At 38.4% G+C, this 24,984-nt stretch overlaps 1 long non-coding RNA gene across 1 annotated transcript in view; it reads left to right on the top strand.

Annotated features, from left to right (window-relative positions):
• Window positions 1-24,984, top strand: part of LOC100612368 (uncharacterized) — a 564,878-nt gene that overhangs the window by 471,721 nt on the left and 68,173 nt on the right. Inside the window, exon 4 of the long non-coding RNA XR_001715786.4 lies at window positions 24,033-24,114. This is a non-coding gene — a long non-coding RNA (uncharacterized LOC100612368). The remainder of the gene's footprint in view (window positions 1-24,032; window positions 24,115-24,984) is intronic.

Here is a 24,984-nt window from a genome sequence, read left to right as displayed (position 1 = left end):
CGGGATCTCTTGAGGTGAAAAGAGTTATATAAACAGAGAATGTTATTATGGATTCTTACTACAGATGGAAATGACTGGGTATTCTCAAAATAAATAACATTTCACATTTTTATAGATATGTAACATAATATGCATGTGTGTGTGTATTTATATTCTTTCCATCTTGAATACACAGCCTCTCCTTCCTCAGCACTTGGATAAGCCATTCATTTTGCCTCCTGCTTTTTTGATTCTCTTCTTAAGAATTCATTTAATTGTTGCCAGCATTTGGAGAGTTAGGATGAAGCGGTTATAGGCTTCCTGCTAGCTCCCGCCAGATAAGCCTGCCGTGGCTGTAGCAGTTAGGAGAGCTGAATGCTGAAAACACTTAAGTTCTGTTTTTCCACTTCCCCTCCAAAGAGAGATCAATCGGCTAGTAGTAGCTCAGCATAATTACAAATGGAAACTTCCTAGAAGTGGTGCCCAGAGTTAGAGGATTCAGTGTAAGGCACCTAGACCTCGAAGTTACTTGTTTAGATATAGTGGGTGCCTCCTCCTCCTTTTATTGAATCTGTATATTTATTTTCCTTGAGTTCCAGAGGACATAGCATGCCATATCTCATTTACATTAATCTACTTTCAGTTAAACATACAAGTGAATGTAGGTAAATGAATGATAGGATTATCACTTTCTTAATGGTGCCATTCCCACAAGGAAAATCCCAAGTATTGGGACCCCATGCCTGGGGTTTGCAGAAAAGAGCAAAGATGCCAAAAATTTATCCTGAGCCAGGGAAGAGGAAGATTGGCATCCACAAGTCCAGGCAACACAAGGCGGGCAACAGCTGGCTTTGCCAGCTCCACCTGGCTCCAATAAAGGACTGGCTGCCATCCTTGGCAATGGCTGGTGGGAGAGACAGACAAAAGCCAACTTCCCCGAGGCTGGCCAGTTCTGGTGGAAGAAGGTGGAGGAAGGAGAGGTAGCTGGGTGAGAGGGCCTCGGGCCCTCAGTATGGTGCTGAGAAAATGACTGACTTGGGGGAATTCAGGCCAATTATAGAGTGATCCTTTCACACCCAGCCATCTGGAGATGCCTGTAAGGGGATGGAGCCTATAATTGGGAAGCTAACCTAAATGACAACTTCCAAATTTTAAGGAGATTTGATAAAATTTTAAGCTAAGTTTTACTGAGTGCCTACTATGTAAGCAGGCTTTTTGATAGGTGCTGTGGTCAATAATAACAATAGTCATAATGATGGTGATAACAAGATGATGATGATGGTATATTGCTAAACTTTAATGAGCACTTACTAGGTGCCAGATTGTGTTATGTGCCTCAGCCCCTTTGATTCTCATCCTTCTTTTAAAATCAGGAAATCAAGACTTAGGGAGTTAAAGTAATGTGCCCAGGATCATAGAATTAGATGATATTGCTGGAATTTGAACCCAAGCAGTTCAACTCTTAATCTCTATTCTAGACTAGGCTGAAAATTATATGGGGTTGTACTTAAGGAACTAATAGTAAATAAGAAACTACATAATAATGATGATAGAAATAATTAATAGTAATAACAATAATACAGTAGAACCCCACAGTAATGCACTCTGCAACAAAGTAAATTCAGATATAACACACTTGAATATTCAATTTCATTCCTGGCTTTGAACTCACTTACACTAAAAATTAACTGCACAAACACCTAATCTATATTTTTAGAATTATTATTTTTGGATCCCATTCAGAGTGATCTGGAGGAATATCACTATATAATATTAGTATAACAATAGCAGTAATAGCTGATTTCAATGGTATACAAGAGTAGCTGGTTTTTATGGACCATGTACCATGAAGCCATTAATTCTAGTTCTTACAACCAGCCCCCAGAAAAGTAAATAATGTTATCCCTGATAGAGAGATGAAGGTCATGAAGCTTACATGATCTGCTCAAAGTTGAGTAAGTTAAGTGGAGAGCTAGGATTGGAATTGACTCAGAATGAGTCTCATATGAGACTCACTATGCCATCTATATTGCCTCTCTCCAATAAAATGGGATATATGAAAAGATTGCATATGGTACAGTTACACAGAGGAGAGAGCATATTTAATTTTAAGGAATGGGTTTGTATCAGAGAGAGAGAGAGCTAACATGTACTGAGTTCTTACTACATGCCAGTCACACTACTGAGCACGTAGCCTGTATTCTTTCATTTAATCTTTGTAAAAACTGAGTCAAGCTTTATGGATGAACAAGAACCATCCAGAGAGACTATGAATGAGAGGTGACTAGTCCAAGTTGAACGAATAGTATGTAGAAAGGCCTAGAGCCATGAAATATCATGGTGTGTTTGGCAGAGCTAAAATCATTTTGGTTTTACATGAGCATAAAGGATAGTGCAGAAAGGCAGTATGAGGTTGTGGGGGAATAGAAGATAGTGGGGATCAGAGATGGAGTTATAAAGATAGAACTGTGATGACATTCTGAAAGGCCTTGGACCTGGCCCTTGTCCTACAGATAGTATTTGGGTGGCAGAGTGGAGGGAGAAACAAGTCCAGGTAGAAATTTAATTTTCTCAAAAAATCTTGAAAGGTGGAGCTATTATCTCATTTCATTGTAATCAGTAAGGAAACATGATGCCCAGATAGAAAGAGGAAAGAACTTAGCCAAGATTTTGCAATTTGCAAATGGCAGAGCTGGGCTTCAAACCCACTTCTCTCTGGCTCAAAAACCCACATTTCTTTTACAATCCCAAGATGTATCACTTTACGTAGCTCAGTTCTAGAGCTTGGAAAGGAAATGAATAGAAAGAAGGTAGACAGAAAGTGCTCAGCAACTTTAGATCTACTTATACAAGACTGTCCTTGTGTTGCCAAAATAAATTGCTTTTTTCTTATAGATTTTTATTACAATTACCAATGTTACCATTGCCACTATGAATTTTAAAAAGGTCAATCAAGAAAGATGATATTGTAAGATGGAGTCACACAGAACCTGAAGAAAATGATCAAGTAATGGTAGAGCCTCTCTAACTTCTGTCACTAGCTAGGCTGCCGCTACTTACATTTAGAAAGCAGGGCTTCCAAGAATTGCTGGTGCAGGTCATGCATGCACAATGATACCCAGTGAGGATAAAAATCTTACTTGCAATTGACTCGCCTGTCCCAGCACTGAGTTGTTTCTACCCTGAGGAAAGCACCCATTTTTCATACATAGGAGCCATATAGGTTAGCAGAAGTCACCGTCATGAAAGAAGCATCAATAAATCAGCAGTTCCCATTAAAAGTTTTACCTGGTCTCCACATTTTGCATAAAAAAGCACCACTGTACCCATTGTTTGCATAATTTCAGCAATGCTAGCATTTAACTTCTAGTTTAATGATACATTCAACCTTTACCCCAAATTATTGTTTACCCTCCAAAGCTTTTGATTTTCTTGATTGACACTCCAGATTATTTTGTTTGGTTTTGTTTTTGCTTTTGTTTTATCCTTATAAGTGTGGAAAAGAACTGTGGCACAGGAGTCTGATGATTCACTCTTCTACTCAATATTTAGCAGAACTATGCCATATTGGTTACTTTCTCAGAATTCCATCTTACTCAGCTTTGAATTGAGCATAATAATACGTACTTCCCAAGGATGTTTAATGGGAAGTGTCTGACTTGGAGTGAGACCTAAAAAGTGGTCATGATTATTGGGGTGTTATATAATAAACAGTCAAGATTACACAGGTTTATCTTCACCCAACCTGGCTTAAAACTGCTATCACTCCAGATCCCCCCAAGTGACAGGTTTACTACAAGGACAAATAATGAATTATGGATTCAAAATGGGGAAGTGGTAAGGGGCATATAAGAACTCATTTTCCAGGTGGCCTGACTCCACACCAACTCCGAACCCTATTTTTTTGCTAGCTTTCTTTTGAACCTTTCCTTGAAGGAAATCCAACTAGTTTTTTTTATCATAGTTTTAATAGTTTATTATAGTTTTTTATTATATTTATATGTATGAAGCTATACATTAAAATTGCATGTAATGTATATTTAGATTATACATTAATGTAAGTATCTTCTTGTCTCTTACAAGTCTTTGCTCAAACGGATTAATACCCTCTCAGTGTGGTCTACCCTGACCACTCAGTATAAAATCCAGTCTTGCCCACAGAACACCTTCTCCCTTTCCTGTTTTATTTTTTTCTCTCTTTAGCATCTCTCACGTTCTCATATGCTACATAATTGTTGTTTTGTTCATGTTTTGTTTACTCTCTCTTTTCCACAAGAATATATGCCACATGAGGGCAAGGATTTTGCTCTTTTTTCTTGGTAGCCTTTTCCCCAAGGCCTAGAAGAGTGCCTGGAATTTGTAGGAGCTTAATGCTGAAGAAATAAAATTATATTATGGTTGCTTTCCCCACTAATTTCTAGGACCTGAGAGTTTACATATTTTATTGAAAGTTGTCAATAAAATGCTTTTTTTGGAGAGTCGATACACCTACAGACATAGAGGTCCTAATTAGCATCTAAAAATTTTACTTAGCCCATCGTTTATGAAAACCAAAGTAAACTCCCACTTGTCCAGAATAATGCATTTTCTCCTGGGATGAGAAGCCTGAAGGTTGCCTCTGCCTATTTCATGAAAAGGAATAAAATGTAGAACTATCTCTTCCATCTATAATTTTTTTCCCACCCTATTATTGGAAACTTCTAAGATTATAATGTCAATCTGAGATATTGTGTAATGGATAGTAATTAAAGGCTTAAATCTTGACTCAAACAATGAAGTAATGCTGCTCTGAAAGGGGAAAGAAAAACTAAGGTCCATCTCTTCCAAATCTCTCGATGTGGAAGTGCTTGTTTGTAAATTGTCAACTCTGTGTGTATGTGTATGTATTTCTTTTTAAATGATGATTATTTTGGGCAAGTGAAAAGCTTTGATTGTGTCATCTGTGCATAAAATTAGTATGAAAGTAATGAGTTTTTTTTTTGGTGATTCACTGAATTGTCAGGTGCTAGTTAAATGGCTAAGGCAAAGTCAAGTGACAAAGATTTTCTTAAATCTTTGTTTCAAAGTAATGTAATGGAAACACAGATAAATTTCAATATGATTGTGTTAAAGAAACATTTAGCAAGACAGCAAATAGATGTGTGTGGGTCAAATGGGAGGATGGGTAACTTTAGTACAGGGAAATATAAAATAGTGCATATTCAAGATCATGGACAGTTTAATCATATACATATAAACAGGGACAACCCAGTTTATTTGTTGACTTACTGCTTTTATATTTTATCCTGGAACTCTACTCTGTTTTGTTTAATTGACAATGGTTTCTATTTCCCTCTCCTTGAGTAACTATTTTTCATTCCCGAGTTTGGGGGTGGGAAGAGGCTTAAAATATCAGTAAGACAAATGGGAAGAAAGGCGAAACTATCTTTGTCTGCAGGTTATATAACCTGTGTTTATTATTTTTATAAGGGATGAAGATATAGCCACTATAGTATCCAGAAAAAGAGAATCATATTGGTTGGTTCTCATGTGTAGGAAGCATTTCAGGCTGAGCACAGTGAACTTACTAGAGTGCTATCCTCAGCTGATGGAAGCTGAGCTTATGTTGTAAGCAGTGCATATTATTGTATAAAATTTACTGCAAAGGGGAGTGATATGAATAGAGAATGTATACAGTAGCTTACTGCGTGCTAGCAGGTCTTTTCTGGGCTCCTAAATGTTAACTGGATAGTAATGTAAGTTATTACACTCATTAAATTAGGCCACAAACAAGTCAACAGTGATTCAGCAAAATGGCTTTGTTTGTATAGTGCAAGGAAGTCTGATAGATATCCAGTCACACATTTATGGCTAAATGGATGAAGATTTTAACATTACAGCCTAATAAAAACCCCATACTGTGTGATTAAATAAGAGGGAAAGCAGTAAAAAAGAGAACGCGTAATGACGGTAACATGTAGGTCAGTTACAATTTAATTGTCATTGCACTTCATTGCTAACATATCAATTCTCTGCTGCTTAGCTGAGCAGAAAACAACAACTTAACATGTACACTGGGCCCACTGACGAGTCGTCAAACCCCCACTTCCATCACCTGCTTTTGACTACTTCCTTAACAACCACATGAAGTCTTCCTGCTTTAATAGGATAATCTTGCTGAAAGCTCCTGCTGATTGTTTCTTCCTATGCTCAATGCATCAGTGATCAGTAAATTTACTTCAAACTCTACATAGATGCTAAAATTAGATTGTTTGCATTACAACTTTCAATACTTCTGCAACAAGAAACACCTGCCTGCAGATTTATATTGTTTTGTTTAATGGTTTAAAATAAAGATAGCCTCACAGTGGCGATACCTTGATGTACTATATCGGAGGCACACAATGGCTGATCATTTTTCTTACTTATCCAGTTTGTACTGTATTTCTTGCCATATAAGGTGTAGCTTCATTATCATTAATTGCAGCTTTAGAAAAACCGAGGAAGTATTTATTCTTGCCAACTTTGCTGCAATTTTACTTATTCAATGCAACTAAGAAATGAGGGGGGTAGAAAAGCGCAGTATATTTAACATTTTTTTCCCTGAATCTGGATAATTCACACAGATCTCAAAGGGGCTTTGGCACCTTTTTAAAATGTTAGCTCTAGAGAATTGTCTGCCTAGCATACTTATGCTGATCTATAGTAAAGACTTAACCGAGTACATAACCAAACTATTAATTCAGGTGCCTAAGGTGACATATTTTATCCAGCTTAGCGTAGTCTATTCCATATACAATAGAGCACAGCTCTTGGTATAAAAAATGATCTAGCAGAAGCTAGATAATTTTATTAGAATGATTAGAAACATCAACTTTATTTCTCATTTCAAATCTCATTTTAATTCAGATTTCTGGGAATCAGGCCCATAGATTCCAAATGTTGCAAGTATGTTCTACTGGTAGATTTTCTTCCCTTTGCACCTCATTTTACCTATTTAGATGGAATCATGTGTCATCTAAGGGCAAGAATAAGGTCCTATAGTTCAAGATCATGGACAAGCAGAGCAAAATCCCCAGGAACAAATTCTATCTCTAGAATGATATCTAGAGGCAGTCTCCAAGCAATGAGAGTTATTAGTGATTTGGGAAGAGTCTCGTGGTTACCTCTAAGACTGGCAGCTTATGAATCTCCAATTCTGATTTAAGGGTCAGTAATTGATAGATACTAATCCAGGATTTTAATCATTAAGAAAACATTTATAAGAAAAAAGGGATGAACACAAGGAAGGCGTGCTTCTTCTTTATGCACTATGGATGGAAATTCTTTCTTTGAGTTCAACCAGGGAAAGACCGAAGTAGTACAGTACTTTTGGTTTCCATGGTGCTACTTATAAAGATTATGCAAAGTGTTTAATGAATAAGTAACTCCTCTTAACACTTTGTGGATGAGACACTTAAGAGATTTGGACAAAAATAACAATATGAATAAAAAGTTATATGTGGTGGTCCAAATGCCTAGTTATCTACATATACCCCTGTCTGCTCAACTGCACCAGGAAGATGGCTGTCTTCTATTAAGAGTATTCTTTCATATCCTTTCTAATAACAAGTAAAGGCCAAATTTGTTCCTCTAGCATGGGCAACTTCTTGTCATCTTGGATAATCGTGCCTAGTGGAATTGGTAACACTCAGACTGCCTAGAAAATGAACCCTAGCAATATGCACAGTTGCTTATCCAGGTGAACATTCTGCAGATGCTCTAGAAAGTGAGGGAGAAAGCTGAGGAAGACCTGTCATCGCAGAACTACCCAATTAGAGTTTTTATTGGTGAGGGTTCTCTTTAGTTTTTTATTTTGATTCATTTGCTGAGTGCCCATATACGTTTTTCTCTGTCCCCATGAGAAATAAATTGTAAGTAAAAGACTCATTTTCACAAGTAACATTTATTATCTGGGGGTTTGGGGGGAAAATGCATTGATTTTTCCATGAAAATGAGCTTTGGAGATTTACAAGTGCCTGGCCAGCTAAATATAGAAATGTGATAAATTCAAATTCACAACAATGGATTTAACCACATTATTGTCAAAATAATTTATTTAACCATGTATTAACTTATCTGAAATTAGCTAGAAGAAGGACTGAAGAAAGCTGAGTTTTCAAGTGTTTTCAGATACCAGTTTCAAATCATATTTACCACTTGTCTAATTTTTAAACCTTGACCAAATAATGCCATGTTCATTTTATCTTTGAATCAAAGAGAACTTGGAAAATTTCCAAATGACAAACTCTATTCACTGACTTCGAGCATAGATTTATCACCCAGAATATTAACTAGCTTGATTCTTGATACTACTTAGCTGTTTTAAATGGTAAGGCCAATCAGTGTTCTCTAGGGCTATTTTAGATTCGTCTCTCTCAAAACCTTAGGAGATTAGTGTCTAAGCATGGACTGAGGGAAGCATTGCCCCATTATGCATCATGTATGTGTGTGTGTGTGTGTATGTGTCTGTGTGTGTATGTGTGTGTCTGTGTGTGTGTGGTGTGTGTGTGTATGTGTGTGTGTGATGTGTGTGATGATGCTTTGGCAGAATGGACTTCCACCTTCTCCAACAGCTGTCTTTTATAAGCTTATCTGAAACACTGACACAATTTTTGGAAGCTCATTAGACTTAAGAGTGATTGCAAATGAAAGAGGATGCACGGTTACTCACTGACATTCATGCCTGCTTTTTAAATCTCATGCTGTATTGTTGCGGATCTTGATTTCACACTCAGATGCTTAACCCCACATTAATATGTGTCTTCTTCCTCAGGATGAACACAGTTGCCTTCCTTGCCTGGTATTATCATTCCCCACCAACAAAATGGATTGCAGGAAGTTTAGAGGGAGAAAAAACAACTGACATGTCTCAAAATTTTAACCATGATTTTTCCATGTATTCCTTAATGCAATTCATATATTTAATGCAATACATATTGTTGAGTGCCTACTATGTACAGCCCTGTCCCGGCACAATGTAGATTGTTATGGGGAATTAGCTTCTTAAATAAAAAGACAGGTATTTTCATCTCCCTAGGGTCATGCCAGATGTCTGTTTCTTTTTATCTTTCCTTATTGAATTATGTTTACCTGAATACATCAGGTTCATTTCACCTAGGCAGGATGTCCCATTAAGCATGACAAGTAGAAGGTTGCAAGATTAATGCCCTTCTTGAGCTTGAATTAGTGTGTCAGCATCTTTCCAGACCTAGGACCAGAGTATACAGGAAGTATTCCATAATGGACTTTAGCCTCTAACTGAACTGCTCTAATATTATTCCTATAACAAGACTCCTTTTAAAGAGTCTCATTATTGGCTTCATTAGATATGTTACTTGCATCAGTGGCTGTAGTTATGTGTATAATATAGGACAGGTTAGCATAGCATATTTTTTATGTATTATATGGCATACAGCTTGAAGTAGCCAAAAGGTTTATGGCGATGTAATTGGTAGTTAGTGTGAAATTTGTAAATTTGTAAGACAAATAGACAATATCTAGGGTAACCCCTCTAATCCTCATCTTTCAGTTTTTTACAGCCACCAAAGGGCCTCATTAAAACAGCAGTCAGCACCTTAGTGAAAAGATACAGTGCTTAGAGTGCCCAAATGTGACAGAAAATCTGCATTTTGTAAATCTGACACCTTTGATAGATTATACAGTGTGAAGCCATTTCTTCTAAGCATTATGATAACGCTTAAGATTCTCTTCTGAATCCAACTTTGCTATATTCACCAGCTATAACAATGTGAAAAAGAGCCAATTGAATAAAATGAAGCTTAGAAGGTGAAGAGGAACCTTTTTCTATGCCACGAAGCTCTTTGCAGGCAAAGGGGCTGGAACGCAGTCATTGGCATTTCCAAGGACCACTTAATCTTGGGGGTAACATTCCTTTAAATATGAGGATGCTGCTTATGAATACGCCAGCATTTGTGTACAACAACATGTAGGCTTCTAGGACAGAGGAATAGTAGTTTTATTTTCTACATGGGAAAGATTACTGGCTCTTCATCTTTTTTTTAAACAGATTAATGTTTTACAAGGGTACCCAGGCTAAGGGAATTAATGAAAACCTTACTCTTCATTTCACAAAAAGACCCTGTGAAATCTGAGACTTCAGAATGAGGAGGTCCAATGCAAATGATGTAAAACCAAGCAAATCTTCTAATTTAGTTCTAGGTAGCTGCCGGAACAGAGCAGGACAAATGAAAATACACCATGAATTGTAGAAGCATGACTGCAGTGATCTTAAGCAAAGACTGCCTCCCTTCAAGCCCTCACCATACCTTTCCCCAAGCCAGAAGAGTTTGGCATGGTCCCTTTCACTCTGAGTCTCATCCCCAAGACCTCATTCAGAAAGATTTGTATGGACAACTGACAACAAAGGTGGAAACTCAAATTGTAGGGCCTATAGAAGAAATAGTCTTCAGACATTCTGTTACATGTTAACGTACATTTTCATAGCTTCTTGGAGGAAGAAAGGAAGGTGTAGAATAAAACTTCAATATGATTTCATCTCTATATTGGCCCACAATTTGAAAATGTTTACTAATTATGATTGGGCCAAAATAGAAGGTGACCTCTCTTGAGCCCTTTGTGTCTGCCTGTGATTGAGGACTGTTCTAGTATGTATATATTTCCAGCAATTCTTACAAAAGTAGAAAAGCCCATTCCCCACTCTTCCAAGCTTTCCATCTTTCTGGTCAAATGATATTAAAATGAAGTCTTTTGTTTTAAAACTTCTAAAAAGATGACCAGACCATTTTGGCCTGTATAGTTTATGTATTTTATGATGAATTCAAATTGCTGCTTAATGTAGCAGTGGAGTATCTTCAGTAAAAATTGAAAAGTAGAAGAGATGACTAAAAAGCATGTTGTGTTATTTATGTTTTAACCTGTAGCATAATAGAGTGTTATTTGTAAGCAGCTGTAATTCAAATGAAATAAAATATATCTGACCATTGTTTGTATTTTAATATTGAAAGTCTTCGAGGACAGATTGATAATCATATTTAAACATGCCAAGGTAATTGCCTGTCTTTCTTGTTAGATATACTTAACCATATATACCTCCTGAAATTTCCTTTTCAGTATTTTATGTGTACTCATTTTGAATCTATTTTCTAAAAGGGTTAGGATTTTTTTTCCCATGCAATAAAAGAAACCAGTTTTCATTTAAATGTTCCCATTTAGGTATTTGCAATTATTAATAATACAGCATACAAAAGGAAACATTTCAATGACAGGAACCTTGAAACAAATCCTTGAGAATTTGGAATGGCTATTGCTTTCTCTTATAATAATCTGGGGCCAGTCACCACTTTTGTTGAATTCAGTGTGTGGTTTCGTGTGTGTGTGTGTGTGTGTGTGTGTGTGTGTGTGTGTGTGTGTATGTTTGAGGGTCAAAGCTATTAAATTTTAGTCAGTTGCTAGAGGGAGTGGCAGGCCTCTTGACTGAGAAATCTACTTGAAATTACTCTTTGGGAGAAAAAAAAAAGATAGAAAATTGCCTCATCAGACCCATCTTTCAACCAACAAATCCTGTGACTCTCACTGTTCTTAATTGTTGACCTCTACCATCTGTGTCATGCAATGTGGTAGGAACTCTCCCTTCAAATAAAGATCCATGCTACCTCATCAGAATGTACTTGTTAAAAGTGATAATGGTTCACAATCGGTACTTAGCCATGTGAAATACAATATCCCCTTTTAAAATGTGGAGGTTTCAGGCCTAAATTAATACCTTGGTATGTAAGTCATTACATTATCTGAAAATCATTTGATACGAAGGAGAAATATCTGTGAGATGCTTTTGTTATCCAAAGGGTTTGAATTGCTGAATTTATTTAATTTGCGAAAGGGAAGTTATTGTGTGATGTCTATGGCTAATTGCTGGAAGTCATTTAGCCTTTAAAAAGCTGCCTTTACATATGTAGCACCAGCACCGGAAAATGTATTTTAGGAAGTTATATATGTTTTTTCATCAAGTAAACAAAAAGCATTTGAAATATATCTGGCATTATATTCGTGGAACTGGACTTTAAAAAATCACAACCTTATCCAGTGAATTCTCTGAGTGTATGTGGCTTGCCTTGCCCTGCAAAATGAACTTAAAGGGGCATTGTGAATAGAATATGTGGGTTTAAAATTCAGTGGATTATTCACATCTGTTAGGTGAGAATTAAAGAGCGCTGAAATAATGTATTCTTATGTTTTAGAGCTATCACTGCCAAAGGCTACTGACTAGTAAGTATCAACATCTGTGTTACCTCTCCTTTTGATTTCCTGATTCGATGTGTCTAAACATTTCATTTACTACTGGAATTTTTAAAAGTAGTTTTAAGCCTCTGTTTGATGTACTAATTCATTGAAAGATATTATTAGCAAATATTAGTTAAGGGATTATATGTACAATTAGCGCAAAATAACATTTACCGAATGTTGTGATTCATATTATTGAAAGGACGTCAGACTCTTGAAATGGTAAATAATGGAATAAAAATAAATAAAGGTACCTGTATTTTGACAGTGATATTCCACCTCTGGTTTCCCCATGCGCAAGCGTAAACACACACACTCTCTCTCTCCCTCTCTCTCTCTCACACACAATCATTCAAATGCCTTTTCTTTCTCTGACAAAAATATTCATTAAAAACATTTCACTGTGCTGCCTTTTAATATAGCACGGGCATTCAACCTGCGCGGGAAGCTTCCTGGAACCGCACAAATACTGTGTAATTATCTGGTGGCTCCCTGCTGGCTGCTGCATATTCCAAGCACAAAGTGAGCAGCGCATTTCTAGAGCCTGACTCCTGTCTTCATTGTCCCTGCTTGGAATATGAAGCCTCACTTCATTATAGTAGACCTGATCAAACTTGATAGATTTAGCCATTATTCTTGACTGTGTCAACTTTCCACAGTTTTCCACCCCCTCTCCTTGGACTCTTTTGTTTTGCCACCCAGGGAATGCAGAATATTCTGAGTCTAGGCTTCTCTCTTTCTCGCCTCTTCTTCTCTTTCTTCCCTCCCTCTCTCTCTGGGCTCTCTTAATCCCCCTCCTTCTCCCTCCACCCCATTTCTTTCACTATCTCCCCCCCTCTTTCTCTCCCCTCTCCCACCCAAACAAACCAAGGATTCAACAAATAATGTTCTTTCCACATCATGTGATTCAAGGAAAATAAGGCTGCAATTTTTCTCTCAATTGTCCTCTTTGGTTTTGAGTTTTCAGTTACTATAAAAGAATTCTGCAGCAATGTTGACACACAAGGCAGAAATTCTTTGAAAATCCTTTTATATTTCCTGTTAGTAGCACAGTAACTTTTGCTCTATGATGTTGTGATGGTTGGGTTTTTTTTTTTTTTTTTTTTTGGTCTGTTTTATGACAACTTTCAAGGAGCACTTCAGAGTTCATATTTTCAAGGATCATCCACATCAGTGTGTCTTATCAAATTTTATAAATGCCGTAGTGCATTTTCTTTGCAAAAGGCATTAGATCATTCTCTAGACAAATACAGATGTTGATACAACTGGTTTAGCATAACGGATTGCTTGTAGTATTTGAGAGTTGCTATGTAACAATAGAGAATTATATCTTAGCTCTAACAAAATTTTAAAGTATCAGAAAAAGAATGCAACCCACATTACCATAATTAGGACCACACTGATCCCTCAAACTGTCGTGGAACAAGTTAACCAATATGTCAGGAATTGTTACTGAACTTAAAATACTTATAAGGTCAATTTATCATTACCCTAGTTAATGAATATTTTGTGGTGAGATTTAATTCCTTGAGTTTTAATTTATTTCTTTTGCACATATAGCCCTTGGGTGGATCTCGAATGCTATTTAAAAGTTAAAAAATAATGCTTATGTTAAAGTCTGCTTATTAAGTGCAAATTATTAGTACAGCAAAAACTTAAGGGCCTTAGAAAGTTCTCTCACTCTCAAGAGTATCTCCACACCCCAAAACACTGCCAATCCTTTTAAATTTTTATTTTTTGAAAGCAAAAGCCAGGCTCCCAACATGGTGCTTTTCAACAAGTTTGCTCACTTATTCTTTTTTATTGTAGCTTCTGCTTTTATGCCACAGAAATAAGGTAAGATGCTAGTATGGCATGAATTTAATATTATCCTGCTTAAATTTAAAATAAAATAATTATTTTTTAGAGTGGCATTTTCAGTCACACCAAAAGCTTCATGGCATCTTAAAATGTAAATTGCCGTGAAGCAACACAAAGGAGAAAGAGAAGATTTTGAAGGCAATCGCACTGATCACTTAATTCAGTAGCTGCATATCCACTTGGCATAAGGTAATTAGAGTGCCACATTGCTGTAAAGACAGAAAGCTTAGGGTCCCATTCTGACTCACCCAGACGATAATACATGATTAGAAGTCAGTGACAGATCACAACTGCTGAATGACCCACCAAGGTCTTATCAAGGGCAAATCGCATAATTAGCATGCATTTCGCTGGCAAAGGAGTACAGTGCTATTGTTCCCGCACAATCAAATTAGCCCCGCCAATGAGGTCAGTGTTCTGTGACCTTAGAGACATTTTATGTCTTATTCCCCCTCCTTGTCTCTCACATACACACGTGCAATATGCATACATGCACACACACTTAAACTGAACCTAAGTTCTATGGACACTCCACACATGTTTTATAGAGGCATTTTTGAAGTACACTCCATTGACTCTTTAGTTCATCATATGTGGAATGAGGAAACTAGCTAATGTAGTCTGACCCTGGGGAACACATATGTAATGGAGCTACTTTGACATAAATTCAAGCATCTAGTGAGGCTCTGATCTCACATTATTTGCTCTTAATACATCTGCAGCATCCCATGTGTACTAATGAAGTCTCAATTCAAGCTGCAGATCTCTCCTTCCTTTTGGCAGTCAAAATGACCTGGCTGATTTGTCCACTCTGCCTCCATCCCAGCTACATTTTCCTCAAGCACTATGCATTTCTGTGACCCTAAACTTCTCTCAGAAAGGGCAAAATTTGGAAAATGGCTGAGGCCCCTCATAGCTCCAGACCATTCTTGCAGCCAGAGTACCCCTTACTGTGCCACCGATGGCCCACTGAGTGTAGCTGTCGAAGGGTCAGAGGCTTCCCCTGCTGGGTGACATGTTGGTCTGTGATCTGAAAAGTGGGCATCTTCATTTTCAGCAATGTGGGGAATCCTGGAAGAGCCCTTCTGTGAAACAACTTGACTGACTAGCAAGGAGCCTGTTTTGTTTTCCAGCTTGAAAGTCACTTTTTGATTTGTTCTACACACTTCATCACGTGTTCACTGCACAGGAGAGGTCGACTGGCACTCTGCACTGAGCAGAATCATATGTTACCCTCGCCCTGCCATTTCCATCATTCCACTGTGCTCTCCCTGAACCAGGTATTATCATCACCCACACTCCTGGATTCCATTCTGCTGGCATTACCTGCCTCCATACTTTCTATTGATTCCTTTAAAGACATGTTTACATCCTATCAAATTAAAGCCAAGTTTTGAGTCCTCTAAAGAGGATGATGAAGATATTTTGTTCTCTTAAGAGCTAAATAATTTCAAGTTTTCATTCTTCGAATCTTGCCCAAACATGACTCACAATTTACTACTGTTAAGATAAGGCTCACATGAGCTGAGATTTCATGACATTTTCAGAAACATGTAGTCCAAATTTTAGTGCTAATGAGAAGTCTAGGGAATATTGATTTGTATAAAAGGGAGGGGCTCTGGCTTGAGGCTATTGTTCAGGGAGTGGGGGCTGCCTGAGGTGTGGGAAGCTTTGGATTTGTGGTGCAATCAAGAAGCAGTGGACTGAATTGAATATCAGATGACTTGGGCCTAGCCCTGGCTTTGAACTTGGCCAAGGCTTTTTTAAATTCTTGGCCTGGATGTCTTCATCTGCAAAATGACTAGATTTGGCAAGAGGCTCTCTCTGGTGTCTCCCGGCAAGAACATTCTGTATTTCTAAAACATGTATGAAAGCTTTGACCAGTTCATCTGGTCAGATGTACGAAACAGTTGCCGTCTTCAATGTTTGCGTGTCACAGCTCTGACCATTGTAACTAATAGCAATGTTGCAGGTAGTGGATTCAGACCTTGGAAATCTAACAGCAAAAGGGAGAGAGGGATGCGAATGTATCTCTTGTTTATAAGGTTTCATCTTCTCTCACCCTAGACACATACACCTTCTGTAATTAAACACTAAGGAAAGCGAGAAGCCAATGAAAGTACAACTGAACTTATGTTTAAATAATATGTTTCCAAAGTGTCACTGACCAGGCAAGTTTATCTTTGAGCCAATTAAATAATTCTAGCTCCGCTTTGGCCTCTTCTGTAATTGCTGTATTTTGTGACACTTACATGTTAATAGGTAATGCATGTTTACAACTGTGTTGTGGTGCTCCCATGCATCCAAACATATTTTCTTGGGCAAATGAAATATTTTGATTGACTTCTATTTTCTGAAGCTGAACTCCATGGATATTTTAAAAGAAGGAGATTTAAATTAGAGTTTAGTAGTATAGGGTCCTCCCTGAGAATTTATTTCTAAAGTATAGTTCATCTATTATAAATGCCTTGGCCATTTGTGCTATATGCGGGGATAAAACTTTTCTTCTCCTATAGCACAAAGATAATTTCTAAACGTCTTGTTGATTTTGCAAACACAGGGACGTTTCCCTTCAATGAGAATTAATACTGTCTGTCTATAGAATGGCAGCAGTATTCAGCGTGCCAGAAAAGTTCCTGAAAACATTGTATTTATAATGGTTGTGATAAGCTATGCCATCCTGCTGGTATTTAGCCTTCATGGTAACTTCTTTTTGATGAAAAAATATAGAGAACTATGCACAAAGGAGCAGTTTTTATACTTGTAATGGAAATATTAAAAAGAGACCCATTTTTACAAATTGCCTATCTAATAGAGATTTTACAGCATCTGTAAAATATAGACACTGCATCTTGCAGCACTGTTTCTGCTGTTAGGGTGTGTGCTGATTTTCATATGTGTGCTCTGGGTACATTATATATATTACATATAAATATAAATCATGGTACCCAAAGTCTCCAGGGGACCCCCCCAGCCCTGAGTCATCCAGTGCAAACCATGGAAGTCCCCTAACAAATAGGATTAAAATTCACTCCTTTCAACCATCCCAGGCATTTATTCCTTCCTTTTCATTGAGCTACATTTGTCTGATTTAACAAGATAAGATTTGAGTGCTGATGCAGCCCGTTGTTAATGTAGCAGCCGCATCCACCATACCATCGACACTCGGCATCAGAGGAATGCATAAATCAGGTATTCAAAAAAAATTAGATATGCAGCACACCAGTTTTATAGTCCCAGCCTCAGAAATTGAAATGGCCCAGATTAATGTATTATATCTTACACACTGTCCGAGTGAATCAACTTTAATATATTGAACAGATTCGCAGAACAAGACTTTGTTATCTAAGGAGCACTCGGAAGAAGGAATTGACCTGAGGATTTGATTTGGTTCAGGTAGTTCATGTTGTACAGCAGCATTTGAATAGTTTCACATAAAAATAAAATTTCTATTAGAAATATTTCACATCATTTCTGGGCTCATCCACACGGCAGCTTTGCAGAGGGCCAATATTACAGAAACAATGTCCGGCCAAGATATGATTTTAACCTTTGCTTCTGACATGGCAAAACAATATAATTGTAATTTTAATGCAAGCTGCTGTTTCTCAGCAAGGCAGCTTGTACAGGCTGACTTTAACTAGTTTGGATTTTGACTGGAAATGAAATGCCCATTGAATTGCTCATACAATAGAAGCACCACAATTTGTAGCATTCCATTCCCAAAGGCTCAGTCGGGGCTGAAGCTGCTCTGTGAAGAAGCTGCTTTTTATACTGTTGGATGCCTTTCCAGGAAAGGACCAGCCTGGAAGCAATGCAAGGTTGTGAGGACAGTATCTCTTTTCTTTGCCAGGCTGGGATAGCCATGACTAGGAAATAGTTTTGGGATTTGAACTCAGAGATGATGTGATCTTTCCCCTGATCACCTGCAATAGAGGAAGGATGGGAAGAAGAAGAGCAAAAATTGAAGTCTAGAGAGAAATAATCTGCATTTGGGGAATACGTGCCACAGTGTTTCATTCTTCCACACTTCCTTTTTTCTGTTTTAAATGCAGCTACATTCTAGAGGACACTCTTTGTGTAACTGCAAGACCTGCAGGACTGTGCTCTCTTCCCAGAGTGACAATGATGGAGCCTGAAATCATATCTTATACTTATTGGCAATGTCAGCTATGTGATCCACGACAGACTATAAACTCCACCCTACCCAGAGGTGGCATTCTATTTAATGCATTTGATAGAACAAATGCTAGCAGTAGTGACAATTTTCTCATTGAACTCAGAAAATCTTTGTTATTTCTCAAGTGTTTGGAATGAGAGAAATAGGCAGAGACAGACATTAAATGTAAAGACAGTAAATAGACACAAAACTGACCAAACACTAGTTCCTGTTACATTTACATGCAAAGTAAACAAGAAGTCAAAAAAAAAAAAAACACAAAAAAACACATACTTCATCCTTAGGACAATACTACAGCCCTTGTTGGCAAAGATTCTTTTGCCTATTTATTTACCCAATTAGTCTTGCCTGTTTTTCATACCTTTAATTTATTCTAATTTTTAACTAAAAGGCATGCTTTGGTTCATTCAGCCAACCTCATAGGTAGATGGCTAATGTTCCTGGTTTTTCTGTGGTTGGTGGAGCTGTATGTGAACATGTCTGACATCAGAAATCTGACTATGCTTTTGTGACTATTTCTGCTTCTGTTTTCACCTGCCCAATTCTCTCTTTTCAGATGTCGATACTAATCTTTTTATTGACTGGAAACCCAGACCTCAGCCCTCTTTCCCTTCTCCCCTACCAACCCAATCCGGGCCGGGACCCACTGATGGAAGAGGGAAGCTTGTCCCCTCAGGGTCTTGGACTTGGAAACCATCTGATGGCCCCTCTGAGGACACAGGTCAAGGCCCAAGATAGTCTTTGAGCAGGGCAAGGGTCAGCAGGGTGAGAGTCCCACGTGCCACTTGCCATATAATTGCAGACGCTGGCATTCATTCCTCTCCTTGCATCCTGCATTACCCCTTGTCCCCGTGTTTGCCTATTAGCTTTTTAGGTACTGATTTAAATCTATTTTTCCCAAGACAACTCAAAGCTCTTTAAGACTGTCTTTTTCATATATTCCTCATTCTTAGCACAGTGCCTGGCACATAATAGGGTTTCACTAGAAATCAGTGAATTCATGTATTCATTCATTCAGCGAATATTTTTGAATGCCGCCTCTGTGTCAGGCACTGTTCTAAGCTCCAGGGATACAGCCGTGAACATAACAAAGCCCCTACTCTCACAGCACTTACACTTTAGGGTGGGAAACAGATATTGTCAAACAAACATGTTAAATGAGCCATATGAAATTACCAATATATGACCAGATGAGATCTAGAAAAATAGAAATTTCATATGGTCTGACCTAATACACAGCATATCATGTGGAGATAATGAACATATCAGTGCAGTCATGGTGTTTGACAACATTCTCTGAGCCATGTTATGATTTGAAAGGTTCCAGCTCATGCTTAGTCTACTTTCACATAATAAAATTGTCCGAAAATCATCAGAAAAAAATGGAGCACCATTAGTCAGATGGAATGTAATAGTTGCTCTCATGGCTATTGAAACAACAATCATCGCATCCTGTTATGTGTGTGTTATTCTACAGAGTTGGCATGGCAGAACCAGTCCTTTTTTCTGTACTTGGGGGTCTCAGCATATCCTTAGAGCCCTAGAGAACCAGCCTGTGCCAAGTACCTGTGTGGCCCAGGCTGGGTCTCTGGCCAACAGGATTCTCATTGAGCCACAGTGACTCTTCTCCCTCATGGCTTCAGGCCCTTCACCATGGTTCTGGTAAGTAAAGCTGCCATTCTGGGGAGAGTGATTTGGGGGCTGGTAAGCAAAAGGAAATGAGAGCACACAACGTGTTTCCCCACCTCCTTGCCCAAGCTGAGGAATGAATGCCAGTGTCTGCAATTATATGGCAAGTGGCACATGAGACCCTTCTCCCCGCTGACCCTTGCCCTGCTCAAAGACCATCTTGGGCCTTGACCTGTGTCCTTGGAGGGGCCATCAGATGATTTCCAAGTCCAGGACCCTGAGGGGACAAGCTTCCCTCTTGCAGGCACACTTGGTGCATTATTTCTCATGGCATGTTCTTGTAATATTCGGCTTTGACAGCACAGTCTCTGAGCACGCATAGGAAGGTGTCAAAAAAGTGCTAATATTTCTGCTTGTTCAGATCATTAATTTTCTCAAAGAAATACTCAATAAAATGCCTCTTTTTTTTTTTGAGACAGAGTCTCGCTCTGTCACCCGGGCTAGAGTGCAGTGGTGCGATCAAGCTCTGCCTCCCGGGTTCACGCCATTCTCCTGCCTCAGCCTCCCGAGTAGCTGGGACTACAGGTGCCCGCCACCACGCCTGGCTAATTTTTTGTATTTTTAGTAGAGACTAAAAATTTCACCGTGTTAGCCCGGATGGTCTCGATCTCCTGACCTCGTGATCCACTCGCCTCGGCCTCCCAAAGTGCTGGGACTACAAGCATGAGCCACTGCGCCCAGCCTAAAATGACGTTTTTAAAAAGCCCTCCTACACTGCTATTTCTAAAGTTTTATTTTAAATTTTGTGCCCTTAAATGGCTCTTTTTCCCTTCCACTTAGAATTATTTTTCCAGATTAAAGTTCATAACTCTTTTATAAAATATATATCATAAATATTTTTGCGTATTTTAAAAAAATTATATAGCAAACAATGATGTTTGGGAGCTTTTGCTAGAATTATAAAGGATTTTTTTTTTTAAGGAAGTCCAAAGCAAAGTCCAAAGCAGAGGGAAGCTGCTGCAGAAGGAAAAATGATGACTTTCTGCCCCTCTATGATCCTGGGGTTGGTAGATGGCTTTTCATCTCTAGCTCACTGGAACTGACTGAAGGCAGAGGTCATATGTCTTACTTGGAACATCTCTATAGTGGCTGGTACAGGGCTCTGTGCACAGGGTAGGCTAGAATGGCATTTATAGAGAAATCATCTCAGCTGTCACTTATTAAGCACAAGCAATGTGCTACATCTCACCAGACCCTACTTTGGGAGAATATTTTTCCCATTTTACAAATAGGCAAACTGAGGCCCAGAGGGTTCACTTGGTGTCTAAGATTACATAGCTAGCAAGTGACAGAGAGGATCCAAACGCAGGTCTCCACCTCTGAAGTCCTTGCCCTCTCCACTCTGTTACTAAGCTTCTGACATGGTCGAGTTCTCAAGAGAGGGTAGGTACATCCAAACTGTTGAGCAAAAGAATGCATTTGTCATTAGGAAGTGGTTGAGTTACTCAACTCAAATTAAAATCAGGGTCCATTGTGTATCTATTCTAGGCTTGTTAGGGTTCATTATCCTCCCTTTCCCAAAAACTTGAGCCTTTCTGAGACCTCTATGCTTGACCCCACATACCCTGACATCTGGCAACAGGAGACCCTCATAGTAAACTGCACGATGGAAGAGAACTGCTCTCCTGCAACACCACTTCCTACCCTTGTCCAAACAGACAACTCTTAGAGATCCACAAACATCTTTCAGCAGTCATATGACATTCTGTTCATTAAGATAAAAAATAAAGTGGCTCAAACCCCAATTTATGGATTTCCCCAAGGTTTCCAGAGACTTGGAAACAGGAAATGCTATATTCTCCCAGGCACCTCAAGCTCTAAATTCTTGCTTTCTCTGAACTCTCTCCACAATGCTTGGATATGCTAATGAGTACTGTCATCATTCTCTCAAGTACCACAAAATTGAGTTATTACACATAATATGCATTTATTGATGATGTCCCAGTAGTGGAGAGGGATTACAGCACAGAAGAGAAAACATCTTTAAATTGACCATGTAACATCACTGCTCTTATAGTTCCTTGAATATCCTCATTGCAGGGTGTATCCTCCCTGGGACTCAGTCCCTGACCATTAAACTGGGGCTTGTTCTTCCTGCTGTAACCTTTTTACAAGCATCTGTTCTCCCCTCAAATCTCCAGCCTTACTCCAGTCCTCCAAGCCTACCAGAGGAAAACTGAAAATTCCTGTAAAGTTATTCTGCAGAGTGACTTAAGACCACTTTTTCTCATTTCATACTTTGCACAGGCCTCTAATTTGTATAACTAAGAAGACTAACTCACTGGTTATCTTCAACCATCAACCATCTACCACTGAGATGATTTCCGGAGCTTTTCTGGAAAGCACAGGGTGCTCCCATCATCTCATTTTGTACATCACATCTTGCCCCTCATACTGACTCTTTTTTTGTACTACTAGTCTGATTTGGGTTGATCGCATTCTAGGAGTCAGCTAGTAGCTGACTCCTTTCTCTCCTCGCCTTTCTCTACTCCTTCCACATACTTGTTTAATGTTTTGGGAATATTTTTGGACTCCAGAAACCATGTTTGGGGAATCCTTGAAGCCATTACTCTTTAGGGGCTAAGGGCTAGTCTGTCAATCAATGTGCTGGGCCTCTGGTTGGTTTTTTCTCTGTCCTCAGCTACCCTGTGATACAAATGCCACATGGACATGAGCCTAAGTCACTTCTTTCCATCCAGAATGAGACTGGATTTGGTTGTAATTCACATACAAATATGCCATCCCCAGTACCTTAACTAATCTGTAAGGTAACTATACATTTAACCTTCTAAATAGTGATAATTTAAATGTCTGCTACATATTAAACATTTTCTAAGTGCAAAGTACCATGTCTAACATATGTCATTCAAGCTTTATCAAGCAATGTGTCATAGAAATTGTTAGCCCATTTTACAGGTGAAGAAACTGAGGCACCATGAGTTTCATAGCTTGTATAAAGTTACAGAGTTAAAAAGAGGGAGAAAAGATTGCAATTTGAGCCTTTTTGTTTCTAGAGCACAAGTTCTTAACCATTCTTTTTTTATCATCACCTGTCCCACCAGTGATATATAGATATCTACTCCAATTCCCATGTGACAAAAGGCTGTCTTTGTATGTAATCTAAGCAAGTGAGCCCATGGCTATAGGTCAATAATGGACAAATTCACCAGTCCATTAAAGCCAAGTAAAGAGAAATAGAGGTTCCACAGAATCAAGCATTTTTTTTTACTATAGCTAATCTTATCTTTGATTTAATTATTTATATTCCTGGAACAGCCTCTTATATTCACTTAATAAGCTAGCTTCATCAGAACATCTTTAACAACTTATTGCCTATTTATCCCTCCTTTGTTTCTCACTGGAAATTTCTTACAACTTATCCTAGCCTGGAGATCATCAAATGAGTCAATTTTTCTAAAGTCTATCAAGCACTGGGATCATGTCTGTGACAGCTAGTTGTGGGAGTGGATAGTTGATTTTATGGTGCTTTTAAAGGATGATGTTTGGACTATGATTCAGAACGCTCTTTGTTGGTTATCTTACATACTTAGAATGTTTTAGGTGTGCTTACTTGAACAGCATGGTTCTTTTATGTGCCTCCTTTAAAAATGGTGCTCTGCTGGTAGAAGGCCTGGTGAGTCATCAGTGCATGGTGATGGAGAACCACACTTTAATGAAAGCAAGCTGTTTGTGGGCTCCTGAAGGACCTCTTACACTTAGGCTTGCCGTTACCATGAGACTTCACAGAGGCCACTAAGAGAGCCCTTATTTCCTAAACACCTTTAAGAAAAGGGGTACAAGGATCTGAAAGAGACTAAGAAACTCTTGGCAATGTTCTCAGAGCTGGTCTAAATAACACCAACATTAAAAAAAAAAGTTAAAGTAGAAAACTCAGTCAATCAATCAACTAAATGTTTTGATTTTCAACATCTAGATACATTCAACATTGGTCTCATGGGAACAAAGCCATAGTATTTTCTTGGCCAGTGTTCCAAATGTGGTGGAGGGACCTGGATATTCTGGAGATGTTTTTGTCTTTCAGATGGTGAAAAGATTATCTTAAGCTTGGAATTAAGTGATGAAAGGGACCTTCGAAATTATCAACTCTAAATACTTCTTTACAGGTGAGTGCCAGTGAGGATATGATGTCGCCAGTCTTAGTCACATTGCTAATTTCAGAGGCAAGAGTGAAACAAAGTTCTCCTGCTTCCAGTTGCATCTTCATACAGTTGTCATCCTGTATTTTCTTTTGTAAGGGGAAAGAAAAGTGGCAGCTGGAATACTCCACCTTTGAAATTAGTTAGATTTTTCTGTTTCCAAATACAGACATGATTATGCCTGCATAGGTGAGATTTACAGCACACGTTGGGCCATCATCATGATTGTCCAGTATGTAGGATGAATATATTGTATGTGCAAAGCTCCAGACAACGCCCAAGAGAATGAGAAGAGCTGGAAGACACCACCCCACACTTTATCTGATGGTTGTGCCGTTGGAAACAATCATTTGTGCAAACCTAGTACTTCAGAGAAAATAACACAGCCTGAAGAAAATCAGGCCTTGACTCAAATGAATCTTGACTGTGTTCAGCCTTCCCTGAAACCCAACTTTTTTCCTGAGAATGTGTATGTAAAGGAATTTTGAGAATATTTGAAGAATGCAAATAATTATATTTTCTTAGTGTAGTTAAGAAAAGGATGTGTGTGTGGGAGGAAGAGTAGACGTGCAGTGACTGCACTAACAAGTATGGTCCCCCCAATGTATATTTAATAGGATAAGGATGGTTTTTTGAAGTTAATGGCATAGAGTTATGATTAAAGTATATGTGATATGAGGGATGTAGGAAAGTCCAACAAATAAGAATGTATGGGCAAGCTCATACAAAGAAGACAAGACTAATTTTATTAGTGTGGTCATTTTTGTTTTAAAGAAAGTCCTGAAGGATTCATATTTTAGAAGATTTGCTTCCAAAGATGCCATAATCTTCTGAAAT

This window comes from Pan troglodytes, chromosome 12 (assembly GCF_028858775.2).
Source record: "Pan troglodytes isolate AG18354 chromosome 12, NHGRI_mPanTro3-v2.0_pri, whole genome shotgun sequence".
NCBI lineage: Eukaryota > Metazoa > Chordata > Mammalia > Primates > Hominidae > Pan > Pan troglodytes.
The sequence above is the reverse complement of the archived record's forward strand: the minus strand, read 5'-3'. Positions and strand labels throughout refer to the sequence as shown.